A 27,624-nucleotide genomic window follows, 5' to 3' on the forward strand; every position below is an offset into this window, starting at 1 on the left:
ATATATATATATATATATATATATATATATATATATTATCTACTGGCGGTCGCCAGTAGATAGTTATAGTTAGGACCGTGTTTCCATAGGAAATCTGAAAATTCTATTTTGAATAACTTTGGCGCCGGTTGACGAATCCTCGCGATAATTTCAAAACTAATGGGGCGCTCCGCTCAGCTCCTACCCTGAAAGTCTCGGGGTGATTCGTCAACCGGGGGCCGAGAAAAAAGGGGGGTCCCAAAACACGTTTTCCCCATGCATTTTTCCATAGGACCTTTAGTCGAAGGTACAGCCCGAACAGCTGAACAGAATTACTTGAAATTTGGCAGAAAAGTAGTCCTCAGGTCAGGGAAGGGCCTTTTGCAGGTCTGGTGTCAATCTGTTCATTAGTTCCTCAGAAAATAGAATTTAAAAGCATATACATATCTATATGCGCGCACCGTTCGCACACCGTAAGCGTACGGTGCGCGCACCCTAACGTGCGCGAGCGTAATTCTGATTGGTTGTTATATGTCTGTAAACATTCGAATCGGTCGAAATCAGGAAGTGTCGGCCGCCATTTTGTCTGTCACACTAAAAAGGAAAGGTGGCGAACGTGAAAAGGGGGCAGGGTAGGGAGTTCCTGACCCCCTAGCGTTTGTCAGGGGGTCAGAGTGGGACCCCGAAGGGCAAAAAAAAAGATTTTAATTTGTTTTTTTTAATTCGCGAGGTGCGCGCACCGTTCGCACATGGCAAAACAATTTTTACAAAAAAATATTTTTAAAAAAAGATTACGTGTTTGGATGTTGGTTGGCTCTAAAAAGAGCTGTTGTGTTCATTGAGTGTTTTTTGGTACCTACAAGTAAGTACCGATGCAGAGTCTAAAGTTCAAGAGAAAGACTCTGTTCCCTTCATCATTGAAATGTACACCCTCTCCTCTATAAATGCCTTGCATGTTGTAACGCAAGTTGTTGTGGTATATAGAACCCATACCATAGTCTCTGAGGAAAGCAGAAACAGACTTATTGACGTGCTTTCTTGCATTGTCAATCTGCGGACAATGTTGGTAGGACCAGTTCCACTTTTGCCTTTGGCATATATTAGAATATAAAAAGGCAGTTTGTGGAAAAAGTGACATCAATTGCACAAAGGTGTCCTTAATAAGCATTTCCAGACCTACCCCAGTTAAAGTGCCTAGGTCATTTCCACCACAGTGCACAATAATAAAGTTAGGCTGTGGGAGATGTAGAAAGGTTTTCACCAAAGGCATTAATTGGTGCCACTTTAACCCTCTCTGACCAATCCATTTAATGTCTACATTTGGCAAAGCAAGATCTTTCACAATACCTCTTTTTTCTGCAAACTTTTCACTCCAGAAGACATAGCTGTGACCTATAATCCACACTGTGAACATCTTTCAAGGAGATCTGGATGCACTCAGAATGTGTCTTTCAGTAGAATGGCAATATAAAAAGAAAGATAGTTGTAAAATGGAGGCTTACATACTTTTTTCAAAATAAAAAGAAATCATTGGCTGTTTCAGACCATACAACACTAAAAACTAGGTTGTATGTTTACATTTTTTAAAACATGTTTTGTATTGGTTCAGAAAAATGTGTTCCCACAGAACATTAGTTTGGATTTGCTGTTAGGTTTGAAAAGTCAAGCACTCTTGCTCTTTGGATTTGAAACATTGTGTGCTGAACTTCTGACCTCTCTGCTCACACCAGTGTTCCATGAGCTGTTGCTATGGTAGCAGGTAGAAGTCATGTTGGGGGAAGGGATCATTTGGAAAAGGGTTGAAATTTGCAACCAATAGAAATGTGTGTTTCCATTTGAAAAAATGTGGGAAGCACTGTGATTTGAAATTAACATGTATATGTGTGAAAAAAGAGAGGGAAACATTGCCATTTACTGGTTCTGCTGAGAGGTGTACAGTTCAGAGATTCTGGCTCTGATAATCTGCTGTGTGAGTGGCACATTTCTTTCTCAACTAACTACTTTTAAAGGTGAGTTATGAATTTGAGAGGGGATGTATGTGGTGTAGTTGGATATAAATAATAGAACTGTGAATATTCTTATAAAGTTGTGTTTTACATTTTATTTTACGTGAGATATTTAACTGCCTTGAACATGTCAGATATTATGGAGTATGTCTTCACCATAAGTTAAGGTGTAACAGGTATCAACCAAAAAAACAGTTTTGTGCCTAGACTCACACCATGAGTCTGTCTTTACACAGGAATTTTTCACAGAGATTTAATTTGTGTTGCTGTTGCTCTGTTTGACTTGCACTAGCAGGAAAGGGGCAGCTTGTTTTCAAGAACTGTGATGGTTAGCATTGAGCAGAAATCACTTTCTCACAAATGAGAGGCAAATGCAAACACATTTGAAAATAGCATGGTACGTTTTCCTACCACTTTAAAAGTTGTGTTTTACATTTTATGTAATGGAAGATATTTAACTGCCTTGAACATGTCAGATAATATGGAGTATGTCTTCACCATAAGTTAAGGTGTACTGGTATCAACCAAAAAACTGTTTTGTGCCTAGACTCACACCATGAGTCTGTCTGTACACAGGAATTTTTCACAGAGATTTAATTTGTGTTGCTGTTGCTCTGTTTGACTTGCACTAGCAGGAAAGGGGCAGCTTGTTTTGAAGAACTGTGATGGTTAGCATTCAGCAGAAATCACTTTCTCACAAATGAGAGGCAAATGCAAACACATTTGAAAATAGCATGGTACATTTTCCTACCACTTTAAAAGTTGTGTTTTACATTTTATGTTAAGGAAGATATTTAACTGCCTTGAACATGTCAGATATTATGGAGTATGTCTTCACCATAAGTTAAGGTGTACTGGTATCACCCAGAAATACTGTTTTGTGCCTAGAATCACACCATGAGTCTGTCTGTACAGAGGAATGTTTCACAGAGATTTAATTTGCGTTGCTCTTGCTCTGTTAGACTTGCACTCGCAGGAAAGGGGCAGCTTGTTTTCAAGAACTGTGATGGTTAGCATTCAGCAGAAATCACTTTGTCACAAATAAGAGGCAAATGCTAACACATTTGAAATTAGCATGGTACATTTTCCTACCACTTTAAAAGTTGTGTTTTACATTTTATGTTAAGGAAGATATTTAACTGCGTTGAACATGTCCGATATTATGGAGTATGTCTTCACCATAAGTTAAGGTGTACTGGTATCACCCAGAAATACTGTTTTGTGCGTAGAATCACACCATGAGTCTCTCTGTACACAGGAATTTTTCACAGAGATTTAATTCGTGTTGCTCTCGCTCTGTTAGACTTGCACTCGCAGGAAAGGGGCAGCTTGTTTTCAAGAACTGTGATGGTTAGCATTCAGCAGAAATCACTTTCTCACAAATGAGAGACAAATGCTAACACATTTGAAAATAGCCTGGTACATTTTCCTACCACTTTAAAAGTTGTGTTTTACATTTTATGTAAAGGAAGATATTTAACTGCATTGAACATGTCAGATAATATGGAGTATGTATTCACCATAAGTTAAAGTGTACTGGTATCAACCAAAAAAACTGTTTTGTGCCTAGACTCACACCATGAGTCTGTCTTTACACAGGAATTGTTCACAGAGATTTAATTTGTGTTGCTGTTGCTCTGTTTGACTTGCACTAGCAGGAAAGGGGCAGCTTGTTTTCAAGAACTGTGATGGTTAGCATTGAGCAGAAATCACTTTCTCACAAATGAGAGGCAAATGCAAACACATTTGAAAATAGCATGGTACATTTTCCTACCACTTTAAAAGTTGTGTTTTACATTTTATGTAATGGAAGATATTTAACTGCCTTGAACATGTCAGATAATATGGAGTATGTCTTTACCATAAGTTAAGGTGTACTGGTATCACCCAGGAATACTGTTTTGTGCCTAGAATCACAACATGAGTCTGTCTGTACACAGGAATTCTTCTCAGAGATTTAATTCGTGTTGCTCTTGCTTTGTTAGACTTGCACTTGCAGGAAAGGGACAGCTTGTTTTCAAGAACTGTGATGGTTAGCATTCCACAGAAATCACTTTCTCACAAATGAGAGGCAAATGCTAACACATTTGAAATTAGCATGGTACATTTTCCTTCCACTTTTAAAGTTGTGTTTTACATTTTATGTAAAGGAAGATATTTAAGTGCCTTGAACTTGAAAGATATTATGGAGTATGTCTTCACCATAAGTTAAGCTGTACTGGTATCACCCAGAAATACTGTTTTGTGCCTAGAATCACACCATGAGTCTGTCTGTACAGAGGAATTTTTCACAGAGATTTAATTTGTGTTGCTCTTGCTCTGTTAGACTTGCACTCGCAGGAAAGGGGCAGCTTGTTTTCAAGAACTGTGATGGTTAGCATTCAGCAGAAATCACTTTGTCACAAATAAGAGGCAAATGCTAACACATTTGAAATTAGCATGGTACATTTTCCTACCACTTTAAAAGTTGTGTTTTACATTTTATGTTAAGGAAGATATTTAACTGCGTTGAACATGTCCGATATTATGGAGTATGTCTTCACCATAAGTTAAGGTGTACTGGTATCACCCAGAAATACTGTTTTGTGCGTAGAATCACACCATGAGTCTCTCTGTACACAGGAATTTTTCACAGAGATTTAATTCGTGTTGCTCTCGCTCTGTTAGACTTGCACTCGCAGGAAAGGGGCAGCTTGTTTTCAAGAACTGTGATGGTTAGCATTCAGCAGAAATCACTTTCTCACAAATGAGAGACAAATGCTAACACATTTGAAAATAGCATGGTACATTTTCCTACCACTTTAAAAGTTGTGTTTTACATTTTATGTAAAGGAAGATATTTAACTGCATTGAACATGTCAGATAATATGGAGTATGTCTTCACCATAAATTAAAGTGTACTGGTATCAACCAAAAAAACTGTTTTGTGCCTAGACTCACACCATGAGTCTGTCTTTACACAGGAATTGTTCACAGAGATTTAATTTGTGTTGCTGTTGCTCTGTTTGACTTGCACTAGCAGGAAAGGGGCAGCTTGTTTTCAAGAACTGTGATGGTTAGCATTGAGCAGAAATCACTTTCTCACAAATGAGAGGCAAATGCAAACACATTTGAAAATAGCATGGTACATTTTCCTACCACTTTAAAAGTTGTGTTTTACATTTTATGTAATGGAAGATATTTAACTGCCTTGAACATGTCAGATAATATGGAGTATGTCTTTACCATAAGTTAAGGTGTACTGGTATCACCCAGGAATACTGTTTTGTGCCTAGAATCACAACATGAGTCTGTCTGTACACAGGAATTCTTCTCAGAGATTTAATTCGTGTTGCTCTTGCTTTGTTAGACTTGCACTTGCAGGAAAGGGACAGCTTGTTTTCAAGAACTGTGATGGTTAGCATTCCACAGAAATCACTTTCTCACAAATGAGAGGCAAATGCTAACACATTTGAAATTAGCATGGTACATTTTCCTTCCACTTTTAAAGTTGTGTTTTACATTTTATGTAAAGGAAGATATTTAAGTGCCTTGAACTTGAAAGATATTATGGAGTATGTCTTCACCATAAGTTAAGCTGTACTGGTATCACCCAGAAATACTGTTTTGTGCCTAGAATCACACCATGAGTCTGTCTGTACAGAGGAATTTTTCACAGAGATTTAATTTGTGTTGCTCTTGCTCTGTTAGACTTGCACTCGCAGGAAAGGGGCAGCTTGTTTTCAAGAACTGTGATGGTTAGCATTCAGCAGAAATCACTTTGTCACAAATGAGAGGCAAATGCTAACACATTTGAAATTAGCTTGGTACATTTTCCTTCCACTCCCGCAATGGGTGAGGTAGATCCTACATGTTCAAAACTCCAATTAACCTTTACCACACATGTACTCTTACATACATCTCTGCAGTCTACATGCAGTTCTACAAGCGTCCATGCAGATCTGTGTTGCACCTGACAATACATGGTTTCCAGAAGCAAGCCCTTAGCACACAGACAGGTGCTTCTCCTGCACTCTCATGCTTACTATTCAGCTCTGTGTGGTATTTTAGATAGCAGTGTGTAATGCTAACACATTCAACGTCATCAAGGCTCATTTCCTTTGCTCTACTCTAATCACTCACCCTGTAACACATGCTGATGGTCTCAAGTAGCTGTTAGGACGTGTACTCTTTTCTGCCTCTTTAAAATATAAGGAAAATGTGTCAGGCTACCATAGTAATTATGACTTACTCTTCCACAGTAGTAAATGTGCTTTGAAATTGCCAAACTAAAATCGTTTTTTGCCTACAATCACACCATGAGTCTGTGTGCACTCAGGAATTGTTGTCAGAGATTTTATTTGTGTTGCTCTTGTTCTGTAAGACTTGGAGTTGTAGGAAAGGGACAGGTCATGTGATAGGATTTAAAAAGCTCTGAAAAAAATGGTAATGTATTAAAATTACATAAAGGTATTTTTTTTTTGTTTCTTTCAGGTATTGCTGAACAACAGTGAAATTAATTAGAGATGCCTATAAAGTCAAGAAAGAGAAAAGAACAGCAACAACATCTATATTTGAAGAAAACTGGACCAAAAAAAATAGTTGAAGAACCTCATGTTGGAAAAAAGAAAAAGACTTCTGGTAAGCAGACTAAGGATTTTTTTTTAAATATCTTCAAACAAAGAAAAAATGTTAAGAAAATATGCACTGCAAATAGTGTTTCAAGTACAAAACAACAACAGAGTCGACAGAAAATACGAAAAGCCAATGTTGAATCAGAAGTAAGAAAGAGTGACTTAACACGAAAAATAGATTTTAAAAACATTCGTAGAAAAATGTTTCAGAGAAGAGTGATGTTAAATTTGCTAAAGGATGTGAAAAAATATAAGAAGAAAACCAAATTTTATAAAAAAAAGAAATATATTGAAAAAATTGTTTCTAAGGCTTTGGAAACTATTCATTTTAATTTTGAACAGGATACGTAGATTAGAAAAAATTAGTAAAAGCAATGAAGTCACAAAGCAAAAGGAAAAGAGTAGTGAAAAAAATAACTTTTGTAAAGTGTTCTTAGGAGAATGGAAGCATAGTTCAAGTACTGAGCCATTTTTTAATGAAGAGAGTTATCTTCAAAGTAATAGTTTGTTGCATGCAGTTGACACCAATGGTCGAGCTTATGAAGTTAAAGATGGTTGTGTAATGGAAAAGGAGAAAATGGTTCCAAGAAAGGAGGAAGAAGTGTTAGCTGATGAGGTTATGGGGAGACGTCCTAAAGCCCCAGTGTACACTTGGAATTGTAGTAGTATTTGCACTGTGCGACAGGAATCTATTGATAAATTACGTGACTTCCTAAGAGAATATAGTAAAAAGAGTGTTAAACAGAAGATTAAGGTGCTTCAAAGACTAGACCCATGCAGAGTGAGAGAGAATACTGGTTTGCAAGGACATTCTCTTGCTTGTCTATCTAGGAAAGTTTGCCAAAGTGTTTTTCCCCATTTTAGGATGCTAGCTGTTCATCATACTGAAATGAGAAAGCTTGTGAGAACATTGTATTTTGCTAAACGTCCAGCACTAAAGTTAAATGAGTTGAATAGTGCTCTGTTCCATGGATCTGCATCAGATGTAGTGAAGGTTACTGATGATATTCAGTTTTGTTACTTTGGTCCAGAGCAAGAAAGTGCAGGAAATTACACAGTTATTGAGGAAAATGTGGAAGAGAATGTAGAACCCACTGTTAGTAAAACATTTGAAGATCAAATGACAACATTTACTATAATCTCTAATGAAAGACCAAATATTACTTGTATTTGTTGCCGGAGAAGCCATTATAAAAATCAAACAAAGTATGTTGATCTCTATAAAAAAAGTGGAAAAGTGAAAAAGAAAATAATACTAAGTGGATGGATTTTGCTACATATTTATCTCTGGAATATTGTTTTGATTTGGGTGAATATCACCGTATTTGTAAATACTGTTATACCAAGATAGAAGAAAATAAAATGCCAGCAAGAGCTGTACATAATAATTTAGAATTGGTTGAAATTCCTGCAGAACTTAGTGATTTAAATACGTATGAGTCTATACTCATTCAATGTGTCCATCCTTTTCAGACTATAGTTCGTATGGAGCCCAAAACAGGTAAATTACCTCCTTCGGCTTTACAAAGAGGTTTAAAAGGAAGAGTTGTCTATTTGCCATTGGATTTGAAAAAAAATATGGAAACAATTGATGCAGATAGATTGGAAACTGAACCATTAGTTACTCTGGTTAATGGAGTACCAACAAAGAATAAGAAAATTTGGCAGGAGCTGGTAGATGTACGAAAAGTACAAAGAGCAAATTTATATTTGAAAAGAAATAATAAATGGTATGAAATAATTTATATGGATGAAGATGAAGAAGTTTTACTAGCAGACTCAGGAATACCAGCTGGGCAAATTGAAAAAGTGGATAAGTCAAAAGAAGAAGAAATTTATGAACATTTCAGCATACATCCTCTTCATTCTAAAGAAGTTATGGGAAACACTATTGATCTGTTTCAGATGAAAAAAGCACAAGGAAGTCCCGTGAGTGTATGGGAGGAGAGCTTGGAAGCTCGTTGTTTTCCCTAGCTGTTTCCTACAGGAAAAGCTGGACGATGTGATGAACGTCCAGTACAAATTCCTGCTTCTGAGTATCGGACTACAAGATTATATGCAGAAGATCCAAGATTTCGTCAAAGTATTCCTTATTTGTTCCATCTTTTATTTGAAAGTGACTGTCTGCACTTATGCAGTAAATCACATTTTAAAAACTGGAGTACATCTACATAATGTGTCTGCACAAGGATTTTATGAACAAAGTGCAACAGCGGGATGATCATTTGGAATCTCAATTGATACATTTGATGGCTTGTCAGCGAAGAACTAATGAATATTGGTACCGACGCCATGGAGAATTGAAATGTATGTTACGGAATTTAGGATCTCCTACATGGTTCCTTACCCTAAGCTGTGCTGTGTACGCTTGGGATGATTTACTGGATTTTCTTCGAGAGGCAAAATCAAATATTGAAAACATCCAATACAAGACAGCAGGAGAATTGTGCTCATTGGATCCGGTTAATGTTTGCAGATATTTCAATCATAGATTTGAGGCTATGATGTCCTTCATCTGCAATAAAAAAAAATCACCTCTTGGAGAAGTTGTGGATTTCTTTTGGAGAAAAGAGTACCAAGCAAGAGGTGCTCCTCATATTCATATGCTGTTGTGGATCAAGGATGCCCAAAAATTTGGAACAGATTCTGATGATGCAGTTTTATCATTCAATATGCAACATGTGCTATACCTAAAAGTACAGAAGAAAAAAACTTAAAAGAGCAAGTTTTACGTTTCCAAAGACATCGGTGTGGAAAATACTGTTGACGAAAGTACAAGAGTAAAGATAAATTCTACACAAAATGTAGATTTGGAGTTCCACGACCTGTTCTTTCAAAAGGGAGAGTAAACAGATTTATGTCAGCTGTGCGACATACTATTACAAGAAAATCGCCTAAGAATACCTACAACCGAAGAAGAAAAGAAGAGTCAAATATATAAATGACTACAACCCAGTCATTTTATCCATGTGGAATGCTAACATGGATATACAGTATGTTGCTGACAATTCTGTTGCTGTTGCTCGGTATGTCACATCTTACATCACTAAATCTGAGAAAACGGAATTGAAAGAAATGTGGGAAGAGATTTCTCACGAGAAGACTGTCAGTAAAAAGCTATATAGTTTCAGTTTAAAGATGTTATCGCATCAAGAAATTGGATCCTACGAACGCTCAGATAGATTATCATCTGCAAGTCTGTACTCCAAATCCAGAAGAATAACTTGGGTAAGTTTAGGCCTTGCAGGAATGAGAAATCGGGTACTGAAATCTGTTCGAGAAATTGAATATTTAGCAGAGAACGAACCTGAAAGTACAGACATTTTACGAACAAACATGTTGGACACATATTACCCACAAAGAAGTCATCATCTGGAGAACATGTGTCTATATGAAGTGCTGCAGAACTACATTTATAAACGGAATACCACAGAAGACACCAACAATGGAAAATATAAAGTCACTGGTGAGGAAGGATGTTTGGTAAATCACCGAAAGCTGAGTTGTGACACTACTGACAAAAAGGAATTTTACTACTTGGCACTTTTACAGCTGTTTAAACCATGGCGTTCAGAGGACGAACTACTTGGAGATTTTCAGAGCTATGAAGATTCCTTTAATGCTTGCAAAGATAGCATAGAATGCAGTACTTTCTCAACTTATGTTCAAATGTTAAATGAAGAAATTGAACAAGAAGCAACAATTGCAGCTGAAGTAGCTAGAGACAGTTCTCAAGACAGTCAAAGTTCTGGGACGTTCAGTCAAGATCCTCTAGGACAACCAATCGTAGAAAATGAAGCTGCAATAGCCATGACTGAAGTCAAAACAGCTATGAATCAAGCTCAGGAAGATTTAATTAACTTACCAAATATGGAACAACAACTGAATGATGAACAACAGCAAATTTATGAGGAAGTCAGAAAAAAATTGATCACGGATTACTACATGAAAATAAAGAGTGCTCATGCACATCGTTTGAACCAATCAGAATGTATGTGAGTGGACAAGCCGGAACTGGAAAAGGTTTCTTGATTAAAGTAATTAGAAGCTACCTACACCAAAAACAGATTCAACTTTGTCTTGTGTTGTTACTGCTCCAACTGGGTTAGCAGCATATAACATAAAAGGAATTACCCTCCATCGTTTGCTAATGTTACCAGTAGAGCACGAGAACAAAATACAATACCACAAGCTAACAGGAGAAGCATGTTTTGAAGTTGCAAGAGTATTGAAAAAAATGAAAGTTCTCATCATTGATGAGGTAAGCATGGTATCAAACTTAATGCTTGCCTTTGTGCATTTAAGAATGCAGCAAATTCTAAAGACAAACTATGACGTGCTATTTGGAGGAAAACATGTTATAGTTTTTGGAGATCTTCTGCAGCTTACTCCAGTTAAAGGACAACCAGTTTTTCAAATCCTTACACATGAAGACACGAAAAAGTCATTAGGAAGTATAGGTAATGTGAATATTTGGACATACTTTGAGTACAAAGAACTCATTACCAATATGCGGCAAGCCAATGATGAGGATTATGCAAGTATTCTCAAAGATATCAGAATTGGACTACTCACAGAACATGGCAGAAAAGCTTTACAGAGTCGATTGCTATGTAATGTGTTTCCAACAGAACAAATAGTTCCAGAGAAAATATACAAGAAAATTGCTGGAAAAAATACTGTAATCTGCTTAATACCAACACTACATGAATGCTCTATATTCAATCAAGAACTTTTGAAATTGGAAAATGAAGAGATTGTCAAACTGGAAGCTGTGGATAAAATACAACATGAAGGAATAACTATTATATTGACAAGCAAATTGACAACTAAATTGGATTCTCTAGAGAAAAACATCTCGAAAACAGCCGGTTTAGAACAGAATCTTTATGTATGTATGAACTGTCGAGTAATTTTAAGACGTAATGTGGATGTAGAGAAAGGTTTAGTGAACACGAGCTATGGGTAAATTTGTGGGTTTTGTTAATTACCAGAAAAAAGTTGGAATTGAATTTTTAAAAATAAAATTTGATCAAATTGAAGAGGTTAAAGACATTTGTCTTTGTTCAGTTAGTTTCTTGCTTGTGAAAGACTTATATGTACGTAGGAAGCAGTTTCCATTTTCTCTAGCATATGCAGTAACTATTCACAAATCTCAAGGATTAACTGTAGATAGTGCATTTGTAAACATTGGATCTACTGTGTTTAAAGAAGGTATGGCATATGTTGCTTTGTCACGCGTGAAAAAAATATCTGGTTTATTCATGATAGACTTTGATGACTCAAAAGTAAGTGCTGATGCAAACTGTGTAAAGGAGTATAATAGATTAAGAAGAAGCTATGCTCCTCATTTAGGTCAGTATCCTGTGTTTGAAAAAAGTGTTGTTTGTCGGAAAAGGAGATTTGAGAATATCTGTAATGAGGATGTACAGAAGAGAAAACAAAAGGAGAGTGATGTGACTGCAAGCAAAAAGAAAAAGGACAGTGTTGAAGAGGTTGTTGGTTGTCATTTTGAAAATAGCTCTGGTGTCAACTGCTACGCAAATGTAGTGCTCAATGTTGTATTTTATCTTGAAATTTTGCAAGAGCAGATAATAGTAAATCATGAAAAAAGATTCTGTTCTCTGCTGAGTCTCCTTTATGAGAAGCTGAGTAATGATAAAACTAAAATAGAAAGTGCTTCTGATGTTAGAAATCTTTTAGATGTATGTTCAGGATGTACACAGTTTACTCAAAATGTCCAGCAAGATGCACAGGAATTCTTGATGTATATGCTTATGGTACTGGAAGATGAAGGGGTAGAAATAGAAAATATGTTTGGTCTCTCTTATAAAAGGGATTATAGTTGTGAGAACTGTTTGAACACATGCAGCTCTAATGTTGATTCTGAAAGGTTCATTTATTTAACATTACCAGAGAGTAAATCAGTGACTTTTAGTAAATTAGTTAAAGATGCCAACGACAACATGGAATGTTCTCAATGTAAATCAGACATGTTTTCAACGTTATTTTTAAATAAATATGGACAGTATGTAATTTTAATGATGCAACGTTGTAGAGCTGATGGTACAAAATTGGACACTTTAATAAAGAAGTCTACAGGACATCAATTATCAATATCTGGAAAAACTTTTGTTGCAGTTGCAATAATTTTTCATGATGGACCTTCTATAACTTCTGGTCATTACACAGTTTATCTTAAATGTGAAAAAGGATGGACACTGTGTAATGATTCTCAATTAATTTTCAAGCAACGTTTGCCTTATGATTTACCAAATTGTTACTTAATTTTTCTAAAACCAAAATTTTAGATACAAATTGCACCATCTGAACAAACCATTATTGCTATTTTATTGGATTACCATTGGATATTTCATCAAAAAAGAATTTAAAAATTACCATTTGGCCTCATGGAAAGGTAAAAATTTCTCTTGTGGACTTCTTTGGCAGATATTATTTTTCTGTATGTGCTTAAGCAACAAGATTTTCAGACGATATTTATTGCAAAAAGTTATTGTTCTTACATGATATTTTTATTAAATATGTTACATTTCTATAAAGGTATGTTTTACTGAGAAGAGATTCTGGGCTTTTTTTAAACAATCTTTCAGATTGTTAATTTTTTTGACCACTGTTAAGTGATGAATGCAGTTGGTTTCACAATTTGCAGTGAAATACAATATATTCTGAAAACAGCAAAAAAAGCGCAAAAAATTACTTTGTTAAATATGAAAATATGTTTACTGTATTCTAAAATGTATTATTAAATATTAATACTTATTTTCTTTTTTTCCAGATCGAGAAAGAAAATTTAGGAAAATTAATCCTTTTTTCTAGCAATTAAAAAAAAACATTTATTTATAATTATTTATTTTGTGGGTCAGGTAAGTTTGAAATATCTTTATTTGTCACGCCTTTACTTTCATGCTCCCTTTTTTTCACTTTTCCTCACTCTGCTTTTCTCATTCCCCTTGTGGTCCCTCAAGGACCATGAAGGGTGAAAAAAACATTGTATTTTTTAAAAAAACACAAGGGGTGCGCGCACCGTGTGTGCACGGCTGGAAAAAAAATAATTAAAAATATGGAAAAAATCTAAGAGGTAAGGTGGCTCTAAAAAGAGGCATTGTGTTAATACAGGGACAGAGGAAGGAAAGAACGGCAATATTATAAGGTGCCGCACTTGTGCTGCTGTATCTTATTATCTATTAGGGGAATACTGGACTCCCCAAAAGCAATAAGAGCGTAGCAAGTATTGCACCTTATATGTACACTATGAAACCGAGGGTAAATGTCCAGAGGAGCAGAAGATGGTGACGCTCCCACCGCAGAGGAAGTGCTCGGCTGAGCTGCCGATGATGTACTCGGCTGAGCTTCTGCAGATGTGCTCGGCTGAGCTGCTGGAGGGGTTGCTCTAGTAGCTCGAGCAAAAGTCGCAGGATGTACATCGCTAATGTGCCTGAACATAGTGAAGATACTAAAAGAGTACTTCTTCTTAGGATCTCCTCTAGATAAGACACGCCCACAAAGTTTGCAGGTGACTAATGGAGCATTGACTTTCTTCTGCCCCTCTGGAAATGCAAAATATTGCCAGACAAAAGAATCTTTCTGTTTCCTCTGTCTCTGTTTGGTAAGGCTCTCCTGCTCCCTCCCAGAAGATGATTGCTGCTCTGCCATTGTATCCCAAAAACAGTTCAGCTCCTTCTCCCAGGGAATCAGAAGAAATAATGAGGGGAATGGGTGTGGTGTAGGAAGTTTCTGGAACTGAAAGTACTTTAGACCACTGAAAAGTGTTGTTTCTTGATCACATGACTTACCGTGCGCGCATCGTACGCTTACGGTGCGCGCACGGTACAAGTACGCATGCGCGTACGTAAGACGCGCACATGCGCATACGGTGCACGCGCGTACGACGCACACGCGCAAGCGCATTAGGGGCATGCGTGTAAGGCAGACGCGCGTATGTCGCATGCGCGCATGCGCGGACGGAGTCCGCGCGTACGCATCGAAGACGAAGTACGCATGCATACAGAAATCACGTACGCACACGGAGCATGTAGCTATGGAAACAACGTGCGCGCACCGCACTTGTATCGTACCGTGCTCGCACCGTAAGCTTACGGTGCGCGCACAGTAAAAATCCTTTTAAAAAAAAAAAAAACAATGATTAGAGGTTTGTAGAAGATATTAACTATGCTGTTTACTTATATCTAAACATATTTTTTAAAAAGGTGAGCCATCCCATATTGCAGGATACATTAAATCAATAATTATATACATAGGTAGCATATTGTAAAAAAACTAATATAAAAAAAAAGAAAAATCAAAAATTAGCATTTAAAAAACCTTGCAAATTCACTGAAAAAACCATAGTTTTCAAACACGTTATAGTTAGGAATTAGCATTTAAAAAACCTTGTAAATTCACTGAAAAAACCATAGGTTTCACACATGTTATAGTTAGCTGGACATTTCGTTCGTAAAAAACCAATGAAATTCCCCCGTTATAGTTAGTTCAGCTAACTATAACTCGCGCGCCCGCAATCCACTGCTGATGACGTCACATATTACATCACTCATGACATGGTCAGTGACATCACTCAGGACATCACTGATGACATCTCAAATGACATCACTGATGACGTCATCCATGTGATAAATTACCGCATCTTTTCACACCCTAATATAACCTTTGATACACCGACTCAAAATTTCAGAGTTCCATTCTCAAAACCATAGATACTCCAATACCAATAACTACATACCCACTTATTAACTCTTAGGTCTACATACACCTCCACTCATTCACCTGTACAGTCACTCATACTTACAGTCACTCCATACAAGACTATCATATGCATGTATACACCTACATAGACACTCACACACCACCAATCATCCATAGAGGTACTCTCACACCTAGTCAGTCATGCAAATAATCACACTCCCATTTACTCACCTATGCGGTTATACACACTCAAGTTCACTTACTCATAAAAATAGTACCACATTCTTACGCTCTTATAGAATCATTGATACAAGCACACACTCATCCATGCAGTCACTCTCACAATCACACACTCTCACATCTACTCACTTATATACTCTTACACGCATATATACTGCCTTTCAAATATGTAGTTAGTCACAAATGTACCACTGAGATATACATTCAATCCCTAATACACCCATACATATACTCACTCAACCATACAGTTCATCACAGATGCACTCTTAAAACCATGCACCCACTGAATCACCAACTCACACATCTAGTCACAGAGTAACACACACCCTACCCACACAAACACTCAGGAACCCATACAGATACTCAGACAAGCAATCAATAACTCATATAGACACTCATATAGCTATTCACAAAACCATGCAGCCACTTATACACCAACATACAGACACATACAGACATTCACACAGTTTAGTCACTAGTCTGCAGTAAGATACATTTAATGACTCACTCATAGAGTCAGTTACGCACCACAGAAAATCATCCATTTACACAGTTGTACACCCAGTTATTCTTCAACAGGCCTTTCCCTATATATATTAAACATATTAAAACTGTTCAGAAACACATACTCAATGGATGACGTCATCAGTGATGTCTTCAGTGATGTCATTTGAGATGTCATCAGTGATGTCATGAATGATGTCACTGACCATGTCATCAGTGATGTAATATGTGACGTCATCAGCAGTGGATTAAATGCTAATTCCTAACTATAGCGTGTTTGAAACCTATGGTTTTTTCAGTGAATATATATATTGTGATCAAGGCTGTGTGTCAACAGTTGAAACGCGTCATTCTGACCGTGGAGAAATAAATTAAAGCACGTTAAACTTTATGGCAACTTGTGGTCTGTACCTGTTCAGCAAACGATACAGGACTGTTGGAGAAAAAAAAATATATATATATATATATATATATATATAATTCTTAACCTTTTTTAGAAACACTCAGTCACTGGATGATGTCATCAGTGATGTAATTTGGGATGTCATCATTGATGTTACTGACCATGTCATGAGTGATGTCATATGTGACATTAGCAGTGCATTGCAGGAGCTTGAGCTATAGTTAACTCAGCTAACTATAACAGCTGAATTTCTATGGTTTTGTGAGTGTGAAATGTCAGCCTAACTATAATGTCCCTGTAACCTTTGTTTTTGTGTGAATATATATATGTATATATGAGATAGCATAGGGAAAGCATTAATTGTTGTGCCAATAACTTTGCTGCCGCTTGACGAATCTTCACAACATTTCCAGAAACGTCCCCTTTTTGGTTCAGCTGCAGAGTTCAAAGTTTCTGGGTGATCTGCCAAGTGGGGGCTGAGAAAAAGGGGTGGCTCAAAATGCGTTTTCCCCATGTTATTTCTACAGAGGTTTTTTCTTTTTTTATCTTTACTGCAGCCCAAACCACTAAACGGAATTGTCCCAAATTTGACAGAAAGCCAGATGTTGGTCCAGAAAGCGTGCTTTTTGGGATTTCGTTCAAAACCATTCCTTATTTACAGAAAGATTTAAGTTTAAAAAATGTAGCTATCTGGAGACTTGATTCCTTGCTGTGGACTCTCGGATCTTACTGAAATTAGATTGGCTGCTGACATTTCAACCAGCAAGTGTTGGCAGCCATCTTGGGACTCGGCTTAAAGATGACTCCCATAAAAACAATAAAAACAAAGAAAAGGGGGCAAAGTAGGAATACCCTGCCCCACGATGTGGTGGTGTGGTCCCACATGGACCTTGTCAAGAGTTAAAAGCATTTTTTTAATTGAATTTTGCCATGAATTTGCAGTGGACCCATGGATCTGCAGCAAACTGTTAAGAAAAAGATGCCCAGGCTCCTGTATGTCTTTTTCATGAAGTCCACGTGGGGGCCAAATCCCGGGGGCAGCAGGGGACTACCAACTCCTCAAAGCAAACAAAAGTAAACTGATGCAGGGGGGCCATCACACACCCCTGCAGCCCCCAACACCAACACCTCCCTGGGGTTATTTATAAAATTTGTGTGGTGGAGGCCTGTATTACCTCTCCCTCGGCCCTGGGGATCACCACCTCCCTGGGGCTTTATGTAAAAAGTAAGGAAGGGGGCTGTGCAGATGTCCCTGCAGCCCCGGGGGCTGACACCTCCCTAGGCTTTGAATATATATATAATGAAGGGGATGCCCAGACCCCACTGCAGCCCCGGGGACCTCCGGCTACCCGTAGGTTTGCTAAATTTAATGCGGGATGGGTGTCACCCTGCCGCCCTGGAAGCCACCAGCTCCCGGGCATTAACTCTAATTAATGGGGGGTCTTGTGGATCCCCAGCCATGGGTATTGTCACCTCCCTGGGGCAATTAACATTGCAATGCAGGGGGCCAGCATGGCCCCTCAGCAGCCCGGGGGAATGGGACCCCCCCAAGGCAATTACCATAGAAATGTGGGGGTAACGCCACCTCGAGCTCAAATACTATAATGGAGGGGGTCAGTTGGGGGACCCCATACCCGAGGACCACCAACCCCATGACTAAAGTGGGGATTGGAGGGGGGACGCGCTGCCCCTCTCCTGGAGCCAAAGATGGCCCTGGGCACCACCACCCCACAGGGTCAGCTCCTGCTATGTCCCAGGGTGCCCACTGACAGGACATAGCTGTTAGCAAACTGTACTCCGCTTTGAGCAAGTGAGAGCATTTTGCTCTTGCTTGCTCATAGCTGAGCACAATTGCTTTGACAGAGAGAGATGCATGTTAGCAGCTCCTATACGCGGACGACGCTGTTTTGCTCTCCCGTACTGGAGTGGGCCTTCAACGCTTACTGGATGCATTTGAAGATTTCATGGCTTCCTTGGATTTAATGATTAACGTCGAAAAGTCTCAAATCATGATAATGGGCAAGGCTAAAAACACCAAGTTAATAAAAACATTTACATGCGGGAAACAAGAGCTTTGTAGAGTAACCACTTTTCCCTATCTGGGGATTACCTTTGATGAGAGAGGATCCTGGGGTCCCCAGATAAAAAATAGAAATCTTGCTCTTGCTAGATCTTCCTTTGCACTTCAGAGTTTTATAAAAAAACTGGGGGCTAGGCCAATAGTCACCTTGCTACAACTCTTTAAAGCCAAAAGCTTGGCTGTTGCCACATATGGCAGCGCCATTTGGGGGTATTGTTCAACGGACAGTATCCAGATTACTGAAAATAAATTTCTCAGGTCAGTCCTCTCCGTACCCCAGTCAACTCCTACATACATTGTTCATTCTGAACTAGGGTTGGGATACATCTCAGACCTGATTAAAATAGCCCCTGTTTTGGCCTGGCTTAGGATCTGGCTGAACCATGAAATTCCCCTCAATCACACCATTTTAAAAGATTGCTTGCAGTTAGATGGGGTTAGCAAGATTCCATGGCTAGCATATATCAAAGATAGCCTTGGCAAGCTGGGGAGACCAGATCTTTTCTTAGCCCCTTCTAGTATAACTACGAAAGATATAGCTCAAATTAAAGGTATGATGAGAGATATGCTAAGCCTAGATAGGGAACAAGTGGAGCTTGGGAAACCAATGGTAAGGTCTAGCCTTATTTTGTGTACCCATATGGGCCCAGAACCATACTTGACCATTGTTAACCGGCCCTACCACCGCTTCCTTTTAACTCGATTTCGGCTGAATTTGATCCACTTATCTCTGGGCTACTTTCCGAGCTGGAGTTCACCAGATAATGCCCCGCCATGTAAGTGTGATAATTTCTCGACCCAGAACACCTTGCACTTTCTGATGTTCTGTGACCACTTCACGGTCCTAAGAAGGAAATTCTTGAGACCGATTCTTAAAGAGGTGGGGTTCACACAGGTCAAGCCAGCACTTTTGTTTCTCCAGCTATTACAAACCCCTAGGATAATGTTTTATGTTGCCAACTTCCTTGTGGGGGCTAGTAGGGCTAATAAAAGGATGGTGTCCGATAACCGGGTGATCATGGATCATTAGAAAGATGAATTGCATATTTCGTATTAGTATTGGTTATTACTTGAATCCTTTTTACATTGATGAGTTTTTTGCAATCGATATGAATAGCTTGTTTTATCCTTACTGACCTCTTTTAAATGTATTTTTAGGTACGGATTTTATAGAAAGTATATATTTTTGTATTCACATGTAAATGGTACTAGTATGTATATATATCATGTTTTATTATGTATTTATTGCATTTGATGATCATGTGTAAAATTTTGTTCCTATGTCTTTTTATGATATTGATTTATCGAAATAAAGTATTATGACTGACTGACTGACAGGACATAGCTGTTAGCAAACTGTACTCCGCTTTGAGCAAGTGAGAGCATTTTGCTCTTGCTTGCTCATAGCTGAGCACAATTGCTTTGACAGAGAGAGATGCATGTTAGCAGCTCCATCTCTATCAAAGCAATGCCAGCTCCTGCAGGAGGCAGGGACCCGGGGCCTTGAGACTCCTCCTGAGGTCCCCAACATTTCGAAGTGGGTTGTCCTCTGCGAACAATGTTAGTGTACTTCTCATTGCTTTGAGTTAGGTTTTCTTGATATACGGGGCATTAAATGCCTCAGTTAGAGGGGGGTTGACGCGGGCACACTGACAAGGGGGGGTGGGGGTAGAGAGGGAGTTGGGCGGGGGAGTTAGGGAGAAAATGTTGAAGAATCGGTTTCTCCTGACATGTCCTATGATGGTTAGGTCTCTTGCAAGAGACTATTGTATGTACCATTGGATTTCTGGCACACTGGTTGGGAAAACTCAATAAAATTCTTAAAAAAAAAAAACATGGGTGTGACCAGGGTACCCACACTAGAGGATGGGGTCCCTCAGGCCTAAATCAGCCTTGGATGGGGGCCACTCATTTTAGTTTATTGAAAAATATTTTAACAAAGGCTGTGCCCCAGAGGATGAAGTCCCCGGGGCCAACATTGTCACATGGACCCCCACCAGAAAAAAAAATATATATATTTTTTTTAAATGGCAAGGCCTTGCTCTCATTCTTTACCACTCTGAAAATACACCTCCTGGCACACTGCTAGTTGTTGGATGAAGTCCAGAGTGTCCTTGGGGGCAACAAACCCTCCTTTTACCGCCAGAAAGTCGAGCACAGTAGTATTGCTGAGAGGTCTTCGGAGGCCATGCCCCCATTCTCCACCACTCTGCAAATGCATCTCCTGGCACACTACTGGTTGGGGGAGAAAGTCCCCTTGGCTACAGAAGGTCCTTGGGGGCCAACAAGACCTCCTCTTACCTCCAGTAAGTCTCACACTGTGTGAGTGCTGAGAGGTCTCCAAAGGCCTCGTCCTCTTTCTCTACTGCTCTGCAAATGCGCCTCCGGGTACACTGCTGGATGGGGGATAAAGTCCTCTTAGCTCAGAAAGGTCCTTGGGGGTCAATTACCCCTCATGTTACCTCCAGTAAGTTCAACAGAGCACGACTGGTGTGAGGACTTCAGAGGCCATGTCCCCTTTCTCCACCATTCTGAAAAAGTGCCCCCTGGCACAATACTGGTTGGGGAATAAAGTCCTCTTGGATGCTGAGGGACCTTGGGGGCCAAGAAGCCCTCCTGTCACCTCCAGGAAGTCCCTTAAAGCGGTATTCCTGGTAGCTGGTCAGAGGCCATGCCCCCTTTCTCCACCACTCTTCAAACGCGACTACCAGTTAAAAAACCTTGGAAGGGGCGTGGCCAACCATCATGGCCGCTAGGACGTGAATCCGATGTACTCCATCCCAGGCCCCGTAGATGAAGGGAAAGCGGCTCCTGAAACCACGCTGAAACTGACCCGAGGCAAAGCACTAAGTGGTGGGACCAATGAAGGGGGTTTGCAGTCCCCGAGAGGAGCCAAATAGCTGCTGCCAGGAGTTTAATTCGATGAGACCCGTGCATCAGGAAGACCTCTAAAATGGTGCACCTCGCTGGCGAGTGAACTTGGGCACTGTAACTGCAGCCCGTTATCAGAAAGAGGAGGTGAGCGGCACATAGCGAGGCCCCATGGGACACAAGGCATCATTCGCCCAGGGGTTGGCAGCGGGCTGTGTTGAGCAGGGCTGAGCCACAAGCAATGGGGGCTCCCTAGTCGGGCCAGCCCAGTAAAAGGATTGGCCACCTGAAGTACTCACCTGCAGTGGGCGAAGAGCAAATGAGAGATGATTGGATCCCCTTCTGCAGTGACAGTTTCTCGCTAGAGGCGGAGTTGTGAACTGTTTGATGCCGGGCGCCTGGCTGCCTCCGGTCGGTGCCTGACACCAAAATGGCACTGACGGAGGAGCGGGAAGACGGCAAAGAAATCGAAAGGCTGGTGGTCGTGAAGCGACGTCTTCTGTACAGCAGGGTCTGAACACTTTGAGGCATCTGACTTCTGTCATTTCATTTCCTCAGGAGGGAGAGCTCACATGAGAAGGGCCGAGCACTCATGGCATTGAGGCTCTGAGACTTTTGCTGACGTAACTGGTGGAAGTACCGAAGCAATCCACGGGGGAGCGAAGTGGTCATCGGGCACAACATACAGTGAGGTCAATAGTGGGCACATTCTGGGCTGACTGGATGGCAGCCCCATGCTGACCGCCGGCCATGCCCCCCTATGCCCCCGAAAAAGGACCACAACAATAAGGTCTCCAGCTACTTCGCCTCATCTGGCACAGTGGCAGCTAGGGAAGGAGAAGTGCAGCCCAAAAGCATCATGGCAGTCACAAGGGAGGACTTACTGGCATCCCTAAGGGACTTTAGAAAGGAGCTCCAGGAAGACATCAAGGATGACATAGACGCTTCACTTGATGTGTTCTAAACAGAAATGAGGGTGAAGCTTGTGGCCCTACAGGCCAATGTGGACTTGGTTGGAACATGCATGCTGGACCTCAAAGTGAAGTGTTGGGAGCTGGCTCACCATATGAAACCCCTGGAGGAGAACACTGCAGATCTACGTGGCCAGCTGCGAGCCTCACTGCTCAAGTGCGAGGACCTGGAAAACCGCTCGCGAAGAAACAATACTAGGGTTAGGGGCCAGGAAGAGAGCTGTGAGGGCTCAGATCTTGAGGCATTCATGGTGGGCCACTTCTCAACGGTCCTGTGTGAGGGGGGCCCAGAGGTTCAGCTGGAACGAGTCCACAGAGTGGGGCTGCGACTTTCAGGGGACAACAGGAGGCCAAGAGATATTCTGCCAAAATTTAGCTCTTTCAAAGTGTAAGAAAATGTCCACCAGAAAGCGAGAAATACGGACAAGGTGACAATCCAGAATACATCATGCTCTCACTTCCAGGATGTAGCCCAGTCCACACTAGCTTGAAGACATCGATTCCGACCGATCACTGAAGCTCTGAGAGAGCGCCAAATAAAATATCAATGGACCTACCCCTTCAGCATCGCCTTCCAATTGGATAATAAGCACCTTCATTGCACGGAGCTAGAGGAGGCGGCGGAACTCCTGGGGATCAAGATCTCTTCCCCAAGACGTGTAACAACCTACCTTGAGGGAAGGTGAAGGGGAGCAACCGAAGGAGCGATGTGGCAGAGGCCCCTGGTGGACGACTGGACGATGGGGCAAAAAAGCTCCGGAATTAAGATGGAGGTATCCTTGGAATTTTGTTTGATTTCAATTCTTCTCTACCCAGCGGAATAGTCCTCGCCAGGTGTATGGTAAGGGGGACTAGGAGAGGAGAGTTGCAGGTGGGATGCCTCTCATCTGACACATCAGATGCCGAGACTCTAGTGAAGACAAACACTTAGCATCATATGCCTCAGAGGTTAAAGTGTGTGTTCAGTTTAATGTTAAACAAGTGACTGTATTCAGTTGCCTTAGAAGACATGCAAAACAGGCTTGGGGAACAGAAGTAGGCCCACCCCTGGAGTTACTCACTGTGGGGTTCTCCTCTGAGACGGAGGACCTCCTAACTCATAGTTTTTGTTTGTAATTGTTTTGTATGTTTGGTATCTTGATGGTAATGAATATGCTTGTAGCAACTAGGTCGATCGAGGGAGTCGGGGGTGAAGGGGGAGGCAGCACCCTTTGATGAATGGTCTCTGAGAAACACTGGCTCAAAAGGGACCAGCAGATAACGGGTAGGACTATTTGAGACCTCCTATGGAAAACAAAATGAGACAGGCTGCTTAATGCCTACCTTAGTACTCCCATGGCCACCACTCTCCAGGTTTGGGATGCCCTCACTAGACAATTGCAGCTTTTCCATCCCCATACACCCCCATCCACTTCAATCCCGATTTCTCCCCACCCTCCAGGAGGGACCATTTGATGAGTGGAGGGCAGGCGGCTGCCTTATGATCTCTGACTTATACAAAAAGGGGGAGTTACTTACTTTTGTGGAGCGCACTAGACAGTTTGAGTTGGCCTCTACTGAGGAATAACATTATCTGCAGCTCAAACATTGGGTGCAGCAACCTCTGGTGCGGTTGGCTGCCACCAGAGACCTGCTTCCTATAGAGAAATTCACACAATCTGGCACCATGACCAAGGGGTGTATCTCCCCTATACTCTCTCATTCGGGCGATCAGTCCGCAATCGGCCCAGAGATATCGGAAATTCTGGGACACGGCGCTCACCTCCCCGTAGGGGAAAAACAGTGGGATTATCTCAATGGGGACATCACCAAATATAACCGATCTATGTTTCTAAGAGAAGGTCAATATAAAATCATGTATGATTGGTATCTATACCGCCAGAAACTACATAAGATTTTCCTGAACTCTTCTAATAGATGTTGGAGGGGATGCGTATTGCTGGGTGATTTTTGCCATATTTGGTGGGACTGCACTCTATACAACTATTCTAGAAGGAAATCTTATCCAAATCATATCGATTCTGGGCTGCCCTATCCCAGACACAATGGAACACACCTTGTTGGGGATACGGGATCCAAGTGTGAGGTACCAGATGCAGGGAGATAGGTCCATCATGTTTGGGTGCCACAAAAATGGCAGTAGCTGCAGCATGGAAGAAGCAGGAGGCCCCTTCTCTAACGCAATGGCATGCTAGGTTGTGGCAAGCACTCTCCCTGGAGTGAATGACAGATATAGTGGAGGGCACAAGGAAGGGGTTTGACTGTATATGGTCCCCACTCTTGGGATATCTATCAAAGGGGCTGCCCCTGTTGACGTGTAGTCCGAGATTGAGAGCCCTCCATCTTTTTCAAATATAACAACTCCGAGATCTTACAACATGCGCCGTGTTGTGTGTCCCCCCTGGGGTCCCGCCCTGCTCGTGTTGAATACCCCCCAGATTTGACCAGCACTGTAATGTATTTATCATGATACAACTGTTGTCTCTTCTTTTATTTTATTCTCAAGATTGTGATTTGTTACAGGTGTACAAGTAATCTTGTCCCAAACATCATGCGAGATATCTCTCTATAGTTTTGTAAGTCTTGGATGAGCCTAGTAGGGACACAAGTAAAATTATCCAAGTTATGCTGAGACCTTGTGAATAAGCTGTGATTCCATTATGATATCTGTAACTCTTGGCATGTATTGTGCTTGCTACAGCTGTGTTATTTAAGTGGTTGTTTAAAAATCAATAAAAAGACTTTGAAAAAAAACTTAGAAATTCACTTAAAAAGCCAAAGGTTCTATGGACATTATAGTTCAGAAATAGATTTTCAAAAAATGTGGAAATTCACTGAAAACACTAAAGCTTACACAGACGTTATAGTTAGGAAATAAACTTTAAAAATCCTTCGAAGTTCAGTGAAAAAAAAAACATTACAGGGGCGTTATAGTTAGGCTCAGATTCTCTTGTTCAAAACCTGTGAAATTCAGCAGCTGTAGTTACCTGAGATAACTATAACTTGAGCCCCCGCAGTGCACTACTTATGACCTCAGATATTAAACCACTCATGACATGATCAGTGACATCACTTCTGACATATATATGAAATGGTAACACGTGATAATGGTAGCTGCTTTGTAAAGCCTGTGTTGTAAAGGCATGTGTGGTAATAGCATGCGTTGCTCTGTCATACATCCTGCACCACAAGCACAACATCCGCTCCCACCACAACTAAACCAACCATCACAACACCACCAACCACCACAACAACACACTCAAAACCAACACAATTACAAAAAAGCACTCCAACATACAAAGACAACACCAACTAAAAACCAACACACACACTCATCAGATTAAAAAATATCAGCCAAAAATACACTCCAAACCTACACATCATATACCAGACTCACATGCAGTAGCCACACATACAGACACAAACACATCACCTACTCCAGCTCCCTCTACTTCCAAAAGCTACTGCTCCACCACCCTCTCCTACCCTTACTCCTTTTTTGGGGGAGGGGTAATTCTAACAAAAAGCACATGATAGGATTATCTCACTTATTTGTGTATAGTTTTGTTTAGCAATTTCAATTTTTTTAAAAGTGTTAATACAGGTCTATTTAATTTACCTTAATAAGTTGCAAAATGATCACTTATACATTACACATCAGAAAAAATTGCATGTAAGATCAATGTAAACATGCACGAGTCCAAAGCAAATGTTAATACACGATTCATAGGAAAACAAGTAAAAAAGAAGCTTGCCTTAGATCCCGGCGATGATGGAGTTGATTTGCTTCATGGTCAAGTAGGAGAAGCAAAGGAAGGACTTGGGCAATCGGGTTCAAGATGGAAACAGAAATGGAAAGCAGAAAAAAGGTTAGTTTCTATCTCATCTCAATTTGATTCCGCCAACTCAAGTTTGGAGGTTTCCCCGCCACAGTTTCCTTGATGAAATGGCACATAGTAATTGGCCGAGTGGAAATATTGGCTGGACTCCCTTGGACAGCCGCTTTGGCCTATGGCGCCATCAAAGTGGGAAGAAAATTCTGGTAGAGAGAGCAAATCTTGGACAGACTATGGTCCATAGACGCACCAGCTTCTAAATTGAGTAGGCAGACCGCCAAGTAGTCATGCACAGAAACCGTCGTAAAAGTGACGATGGACTAGAAATGCCAGGATCTAAATCAGGCCCTAAATGAATATTAAAACAAACAGTGTGATAATTGACAGTCTTGGGACTGTTTATTGAACTGCTGTTGGACCTGACCCTTTTTGAAGGGTCATCCCTAAACTTTTTGCCTTCCTCCTGTATTTTTTCTGACCTGGTGTTGGCTGATTTATGACTCTGGGCACCTTACCACTGCTGATCAGTGCTAAGGTGCATATGCTCTCCCTATGGTAAAATGTATACATTGATTGGTGTCCATGTTTGGCTTATTCGGTTTACTATCAGCCCCTAGTAAAGTGCACCAGGAGTGCCAGGGCTTGTAAATGTGAATGCTGCTGGTGGGCCTGCAGCACTGGTTGTGCCACCCACAGAAGCGGCCTAGTAAAATGTGTCTAAGGTCTGCCACTGCAGAACCTGCGCGCGGTCTGGTACCGTCGCGCTGACTGCGCAAGTGCCCCCACTTGCCAGTCCCTAAACCTTCCCTTAACTACATATTAGTCACCCCTCTGGTAGGCCCAAGGGCAGGGTGCATTGTAGGCATAAGGTAGGACATGCCCTGATGTGCGTGGCATGTCTTAATAGTGAATTACAGCCATTTTCGTTTTTCACTATTGAAGGCTACCTGTTCTCCATAGGCCAGAATGGGCTGCTGGAGTCACTACACGCTGTGACCCCAGTGGACCCATAGAGCATGGTAGAAAGTCAAGTTTAGTATGCCTGAACTCAGAATAATAAAATACTTCTTTTAGTAAAGTTTATTTTAATATCCTGTGTTTGTAAATATTACTTTTAGAAAGTTAGTATTTACTGATCTGGCCATTTCAGTCCGCCTCTGCTGTGTGTGTGTGTGTGCTGCCTAGTTTCAGTGGGGAGCAGGGCTGGGGAATTCCAGGAGACATGCTGGCTGCCAGGTGGTGGGTAAAGAGATTACACCAGGATGGGTGGGAGGAGTACACCTTTGACTCTGAATAGACCTGTGCCCTGCCACCACAAAGCCGGCTCCGCCCCCTGTGGAGCGGCTGATATCTCTGCCCTGCTGCTGAAAGGAAAGAGCAGAATCACCACAACAAAG

Source organism: Triturus cristatus, chromosome 8 (genome assembly GCF_964204655.1).
Source record: "Triturus cristatus chromosome 8, aTriCri1.1, whole genome shotgun sequence".
NCBI lineage: Eukaryota > Metazoa > Chordata > Amphibia > Caudata > Salamandridae > Triturus > Triturus cristatus.